Genomic DNA, 8,393 nt, shown 5'->3' with positions numbered 1-8,393 from the left:
CAAATCTGTCTTGGAGAAGGTGAAACCAAATGTCTCCTTGGAGGCAAGAATTTTGAAACTCTACCTTATATACTTTGGGTGTGTGGCCAGAAGGGAAGGGTGGAGGGACAGTGCAGGTAAGGAAGACCCTAGTGAGATGGATCGGCACAGTAATTGGTGTAATGGGCGTAGGTGTGTTGGATTCACTGAGACTGGCTCAGGATAGGACAGGCTTCAGAATTACTCTACTAGGGGTGTTATGAGTCGGAGGTGACTCATGGCACATAATAATAGCAACCATCAGCACCATATGATCCAGAGCCAATCATAATAAAGGAAGAAGTTCGAGTTGCAATGAAAACCTGGAAAAAACCAACTGACATGTTTCAGCGAACAGATGAAGCCCTGGATCTGTTCACCAGTCTGTGTTAGAAAATTTGGAAGATGGCTATCTGGCTCACTGATTGGAAGAGATTAATATTTTGTTCTCATTCCCAAGAAAAGTGATCCAATAGAATGTGTAAATTATCGAACAATAAAATAAATACCATATGCAAGCAAATTATAGCTGAAAATCATCCAAAAATAGCTAGAAAAATACACTGATAGAGAAATACCAGAAGTGTAGGTTGCATTTAGGAGAGATCATGGCACGAGGGATATCATTGCTAACGTTAGACGGATTTTGGCTCAATGTAGATAATATCAGAAAAATATCTATTTATGTTTTATTGACTATGTAAAGGTATTTGACTGTGTGTCTATCATAACAAATTATGGCTAACATTGAGAAGAATGGTAATCTCATAACACTTAATTGTGCTCATGAAAAGCCTGTATCTAGATCAAGAAGCTGTTGTGTGAACAGAACAAGGGGATATGACATGGTTTCTAATTAGGAAAGGTGTGCCCTCAGGAATGTATCTTCTCTCCACATCTTTTTCACCCGTATGTTGCACAGATGATTTGAGAAACTGGACTCTATGAAGAAAACTGTGGCATTAGGAAATGCTTTATGCAGACAATGTGACATTTCTTGCTGAAAGTGATGAGAATTTGTTTCAAAAGTCAGCATTTGATTCCTGAGACAAGGAAAGACATTAAGCTGAAGAAGAAAATGTCAGAGAGGTGAGGATCTGTGCCTAGAGTGAGCACTTTCCATTGCTTTTGGGGAGATGGGATTGAGGTTTCCCTGGAATACAGGTACCTCCATTTGAGGATACTTGCCTCTGGGGCTGCGGGGCCATCCCAGGGGCCAAACAGGACAAAAAATTTTGGGACACAGAGCTGTAAGCAGGGAAAAGACTTTCTTAACTCTCTGTCGGGGGAGGGTTGACTTGAGACCCCATGGCACACAAGCTTCTTGAGCTGGTAACCCTGACCACTGATCTTGTGTCACTCCAGAGATAGGGGAAGACACTAAGCTTCAGGGGGGAAAATGCATGAGAAACTGCTCAAATACAGCACTTGGTCTCACACCACTGAGCCACTTCATACGTGAAGGAGGACAATATAGTTGATGAGGGGACTACATTAAGTCAAGATTCCTGCAGGACATCAGTGCAGAGCAGAGAGAACTTAAAGAACTTTAGGAAAGACACATTTTCCCAGAAAGGACATTCAGTAGAGTGAGTGGCCCACACATAGATTGAACATTTTAACTTGGTAACTAATCAATAACATCATGAAGACAAGAACCACCACCAACTTACACAAACATGCTAGAAATGGCCTAACACTTACCAAGAAAAACGTCACATAATGTTAAGAAAGAAACCAATAGTTTCAAACATTGTGGGAAAAAATAAAATTAAACCTTCTCATAAAAAAAGGCAGAGAATATTACAGACCTCATGAATACTTTAGAGTCAAGAAGGCAGATGATATATGTTGATATGGTGACATTCAAACAGCTATGAATGAAAGTGCAAATGATGGAACGAACAATGGAAGTCACAAATAAAGGGAATAACCTAGACGGAGAGAAACAGAAGAAACATATTGACAAGGAGTTATTTGACCAGCCAGAGAAGAAGATGTAAATTATGGAAGAAACAATGGAAATCACTAAGAAAGTAAACACTCCAGAAACACAGAGCCAGAAGAAATGTACTGATAAGGAGTAACTTGTACAACTATGGAAGAAAATGCAAAAGATGGAAGACAAAATTGAAACAATAGGTAAAGAGGTACGAGAACTTAAAATATCATCACAAGATAGAGAGGGTGCAGCCAACACAGTACTGGAAATAATGGAAATGCATGAAAATACAATCCGGACTATTAATTTCTAAATGTTAGAAGTGCCCAACATACTTGAATAATAAAAAAGTAGAATAGAGGAGCTAGAACAGTCAGTAAGCTACAAGACAAGAACCTCAATGGAAACATACTAGAAGAAAAATCTGAGATGAGACATAAAAAATGCAGAAAACATTAGAATCATGTGGGATGACATCAAAAGAAATAACATACATATGATTGGAATTCCAGAATATGAGAGGGATAGGTAAATCACTGACAAAATTGTGGAAGAAGTACTAGAAGAAAACTTTCCAGTTATTATGAAGAATGAGGAAATTCACATTCTGGAAGCTTAGATAACATCAAATACACTAGAACACTCCAACCCTCCCTCCCCCGAAAAAAAAAAAATAAAATAATGACACATCATAGTCAAATTCTCCAAAATAAAAGATAAAGATAGAATGTTGAAAGCAGCATGAGAAAAACGGTCACCTACAAAGAAAAATCAATTAGTTTAAGTTCTGATTTTTTCAGCAGAAACAATGTGAGTAAGAAGACAATGGGATGACATATACAGAAAGTTGAAAGAATACAATTGTCTATTGAGGATCCTGTACCCAACAAAGTTCTCCACCAAATAAGAAGGAGAAATCACATCCTTTGTAGAAAAGAAGGAACTTAAGGAATTTGTGAAAACAAGATTAAATCTACAAGAACTTTTAAGGGAAATCTTTCACACAGAGACACCAAAGGAAAGTGGATGACCATAGTAACAGGATAGAACAACAAAAAGAAACAGCAAAATGGCAATGATAAAACTTGGCCTGTCAATAATCACACTTAATGTGAATGGCCTTAATGCACCAATCAAGGAAAAAAAGTAGGAAAATCGATTAAAAAACCAAGCTCATCAGTATGTTTTCTACAAGAGACATATTGAAGAAATGAAGAGAATTATGTAAAATCAAAGGCTGGAAAAATATTCAGACAAATGATATCCACAAAAAAGCAGGAGTGACAATACTAAACTCTGATAAAATAGACTTTAGAATGAAAATTACCATGAAAGATAAGGAGAGACACTATATAATTATTATAATCAGAGAAGATCAAGAAGACATAACATTCATCAATGTCTGTGTACTAAATTATATACCTGCTAAATACATAAAAGAACTGTAAACAGAACTGAAGAAAGAAATAGCACAACAATAATAGTGGTAAGAGACTTTAACACAACACTATCACTAAAGGATAGGTCAATTCAAAGGAAATTTAACAAAGATGCAGAAGAACTAAGTTATACATTTTTACCCAACTCGACCTTGTGAATATATTATTTTCTTCTCAGGTGCACATGGCACATTTTCCAGAATTGATCACATATTAGGGCACAATGTAAGCTTCAAAAAAATTAAAAAAACATTGCAGTTATACAAAATAACTTCTCAGACTGCAATGCCATAAAACTAGAAATTAACCACAAAAGGATAAAGCTTATAAAACCACCAATGTGGAAGCTAAATAGCACCATGCTAGAACATGATTGGATTACATGAAAAATAAAAATTGAAATGAAAAGTTCCTCAAAACAAATAATAATGAATATACAACATACCAAAACCTCTGAGATACAGCTAAGGCCGTTACTATACGTATGTGATATGACAGTGTGCACAGAAAACCTTAAGTGCGCAACAAAACACTGTTAGAGCTAAGTAGACCAGTTTAGTAGGGTTGCAGGATAGAAGAACAATATAAAAAAAAATCAGTGGGATTCCTTTACAACAACAAAGAAAACAGAGAGGAAAATTAAGAAAGCAATACCGTTTATAATGGTGAACCAAAAGATAAGATACTTGGGGGTGAACCTAACTAGAAACACAAAAGAGCTATACAAAGAAAACTACGGAACACTTCTGTGAGACACAATAAAATACTGAAATAAATAGAAAAATGTTCCCTGTTTGTGGATAGGAAGACTCAATATTGTGAAGATGAAAATACTACCAAAAGCAATTTACATGTTGAATGCAATCCCTATACAGATAACAAATTAATTTTTAAGGAGATCAAAAGGGTAATTGTCAAATTTATTTGGAGAGACAAGAGACTCTTATTAAGCAAAGCACTTCTGAAAAACAAAAATGAAGTGGTAATGCTGTTAGAGTTATGCTGACCTCAAAATCTCTTACACAATGGTAGTTACCAAAACAGCACGGTACTGGTGAAATTGCAGGCACATAGACCAATGGAATAGAATAAAAATCCTAAAAATGGACCCATCTCTCTATCTATGGTCAACTGATATTCGACAAGGAAGTAAAACTTATTAAATGGGAAAATGACAGTCACTTCAACAAAGGGTATTGGCAAAACTGGACAGCTACCTGCAGAAAGCTGAAACAGGATAGAGACCTCACAGTGAACATAAAAATCAACTCAGTGGAATAGAATTGAGAACCAGAAATCAGCCCATCTATTTATGGTCAACTGATTTTTGACAAGGAGACGAAATCAGTTAAGTGGGGAAACATCAGCCTTTTTAACAAATGGTGTTGGCAAAATTGGAAAACTATCTGCAGAAGAATTAAACAAGATCCCCATCTCACTCCATATACAAAAACCAACTCAAGGTGGATCATGGACCTAGGACTAAAACCAAGGACTCTAAACTTTATTAAAGAAAAGCTTGGACTTTAGTAGTCCTAATCCACAACATAAACAATCTTCCAAGTATCCTGAAAAATCTATAAGCAGGAGAAGATAAAATAGATGAATGGGACCTTCTAAGAATCAAATCCCAATGCACATCCAAAAACTTCTCCAACAGGGTAAAAAAGGAAGCCACAGACTGGGAAAAAGTATTTGGTAATGACATGTCAGATAAGGGACTTATGTCTAGAATTTATAAAATACTGGAGCACCACAAGAAGATAAAGGTAAATTATCCAATTGGAAAATGGGCACAGGATATGAATAGACACTTCACCAAAGAAGACATTCACATGGCCAGTAAGCACGTGAAGAAATGTTTAAAATCCCTAGCTCTAAGAGAGATGCAAATTAAAACAACTAGGAGATATCATCTCACCCCAGTAAGACTAGCAAAATTTAACAGAATAGCAAGCAACAAATGCTGGCGAGGTTGTGGAGAGACTGGAATTCTTACTCACTGTTGGTGGGAGTGTAAAATCGTGCAACCACTGTGGAAAGCGGTGTGGTGCTTTCTCAAAAAGTTGCAAATAGAGATACCATTTGACCCAGCAATTCCACTACTGGGAATATACCCTAAAGCTACCATAACTGACATCCAAGCAGATACATGCACACCTATGTTTATTGTGGCTTTATTCACAATAGCAAGGAGTTGGAAACAACCTAAGTACCCATCAACAAACGAATTAATAGAGAAGCTGTGGTATATTCACACAATAGAATACTATGCTACATTGAAAAACAAGGAACTCATGCAATATTATTAAAAATGGGTGACCCTGGAGGACATTATGCTGAGTGAAATAGCTCAGTCACAAAAGGACAAATACTGTGTGGTACCACTGTTGGTACAAAATACTTATGAAAGATGTAAAATAGGACCTCAAGATGATGTGCAAATTCAATTTTTTTTAAATCCCAACAAGATATTCTCAGACATGTTGTTGTTTTTGTTGTTCTTTACTGTCAATCCAGATAGATGTATAGTTGACTCTCCAGTCAATTTTCATAGGCAATTAATTGCACAGGAGGAGATTTCCCATTTTTCTTTCACAGACTGTGTATTCAAACTATGTGCCTTTGGGTTAGCAGTTCAATTCCTTACCATAAGTTATGAAAGCTCCCTAGATAAGTTTAATCTAAAGTTTTTACATAGGAAGACACTCTAAAAAAGAGAAAGGAAAAGGAAGTATACAACCTGATATTAAAGATAAAGAGTGCCAAATCGAAATGATAATATTTTCATTTTCTTATTCTATGTGTGAAAGTTGGACAATGAATAAGGAATAAGAAGAACTTGTGCCTTTCAATAGTGATTCAGTGAAGAGTACTGAATATATCATAGATTGTCAGAGGACAAACAAATCTCTCTTGGAAAAGTGCAGTCAGGGTGTTTCACACTGGCTAGGATGCCTATACTTTGTCTCACATACTTTGAGCATTTTGTCAGGAAAAGTAAGTCCTGGGAAGGTGGCTTTGAAAGAGAAAGAAAGAAAGGAACTTTATGAAGTTCTCATAGAAAGAAAGGAAGACCCTCATCTTAATGGACTGACCCAGTAATTGAAACAATGGGCTGGAACATGGCAGAGATGATAGTATGACACCAAATCAGGCAAGATTTCAATCTGTTGTGTACAGAATCGTTATGAGTCAGAATGAACTGGAAGGCACCTATCAAAATAAAGGACCCCTTGTATATATAGGTATAGTGCTACCTGCTGAGCTACTAGTGGAAAAGTTGGTGCTATCAAAATAAAGGACCCCTTGTATATATAGGTATAGTGCTACCTGCTGAGCTACTAGTGGAAAAGTTGGTGATTTATATAATTCAACGCTAATCTTTAGGAAAAGATGTGTGGTCTTTTCCCATTAAGATTTATAGCCTTAGAAGCCTAGTGGAGTCTTGCTGTGAATCAGAATTGACTCAGTGACAACAGCTCTGGTGGCATGGTAAACTAGTGTTGAGCTGTGAACTGAAAGACTACCAGTTAAAACTCGCCAGCTACTCTTATCAAAGAAAAAGAAGAGGCAGTTTCCTCCTGATCAGATTTATAGTCTTGGAAATTCAATGAGGATTCCCACATGTGAACATAGGCACAAATGTGCCTCCTCTCTTAATTCCTCATTAAAGTTCAATTTAAAATATTCTAGCTGTATTTTATTGTCAGACTTTACAGTACCGGTCATTTTCTCTTTTCCCACCCCTTTTTTAAATTTTGGTTTGAGGCATCAATTTTAATGAGTAAACAATATGGATATCACACACTTAATTTAGTCAGCCTTCTGTTATTAGACACTTATGTTGTGTCTAATATTTTGCCACTATAATATATTTATCCCAGCTATTGTAGGCATTTACTTTTATAATAGTAATTGTTATTGCATAAGCTATCAATGATTTCATCTTCCTTGAATCAACAATTGACACCCTTAGTATGAACAATGAGAAAATCAGGAGACATAGTGCCCTGGAAAAGTCTGCTATCAGGGACCCCTTCAGCTGATGAGCAATGATGTCAGTTTGAAGGCTAAGTACACCTAATTCAGGTCATGGTCATCTCAGTCACCTGCTATGCACTGGAGAGCTAGACATTGAGTAAAGATGACAGAAGAAGACTTGATGTCTTAGACTTGATAAGAGTATTGAATATCCTATGGACTGCCAAGAAAACAAACATATATGGCTTGGAGAGGGTGTAGCTGGAGTGCTCCTTGGAGGCACAAATGGCAAATCTTCATCTTTCACATTCTGGATGTGTGGCTAGGTGAGGCTGTTCATTGGAGTGGACATTATGCTTAGAAAGATGGGGTAGGGTGGTCAACGAGGGACAGGAAGACTCCCAATGAGATAGATTGGAATGGTGACTTCAATCATGGTCTTGAAGGTTTCAGAAATAGTAACACTGACAAAGGATAGGGAAGGGTTCAGGTTGGTTCATCTAAAAAAAAAAGCTTCATCTCACATATTTTTGGCATGTTATTGTTAGGCGCCCTCAAGTCAAGTATGATCATAGAGACCCTATGAACGATAAATCTAAACTCTGTCTTGTCCTTGGCCATCTCCATTATCTCGGACATACTTGGGTCCATTGCAACAGTTACTGTGTTGATCCATCAGGTTAAGGATCTTCCTTTCTTTCACTAATCCTCTCCTTTTCCAGACATGATATCCCTCTTTCAAAAATAGCCTCACTTAACAACAAATTCAGTACTCCTCATCAACATCAAAACTCAAAGTCATCAATTCTTTTATCCTGCCATACTTAAACATTGTCCTGCCACAGATGCACAGTGATTGAAAAGATCATAGCCTGAATTAGATGCATCTTAGTCTTCAAACTGACATCATTTCTCCTCAGTAGTTAGGAGAGGTCCCTGACTGTAGACTTCCCCAATGCAATATATCTCCTAACTGCTGGTATCCAGTGTGTTGACTGTGGATCCAAGTC

The sequence above is a fragment of the Elephantulus edwardii genome, unplaced genomic scaffold (assembly GCF_000299155.1).
Source record: "Elephantulus edwardii isolate Elephantulus edwardi_28Jun2011 unplaced genomic scaffold, EleEdw1.0 scaffold00285, whole genome shotgun sequence".
Taxonomy (NCBI): Eukaryota; Metazoa; Chordata; class Mammalia; order Macroscelidea; family Macroscelididae; genus Elephantulus; species Elephantulus edwardii.
Note: the sequence above shows the minus strand (reverse complement) of the source record.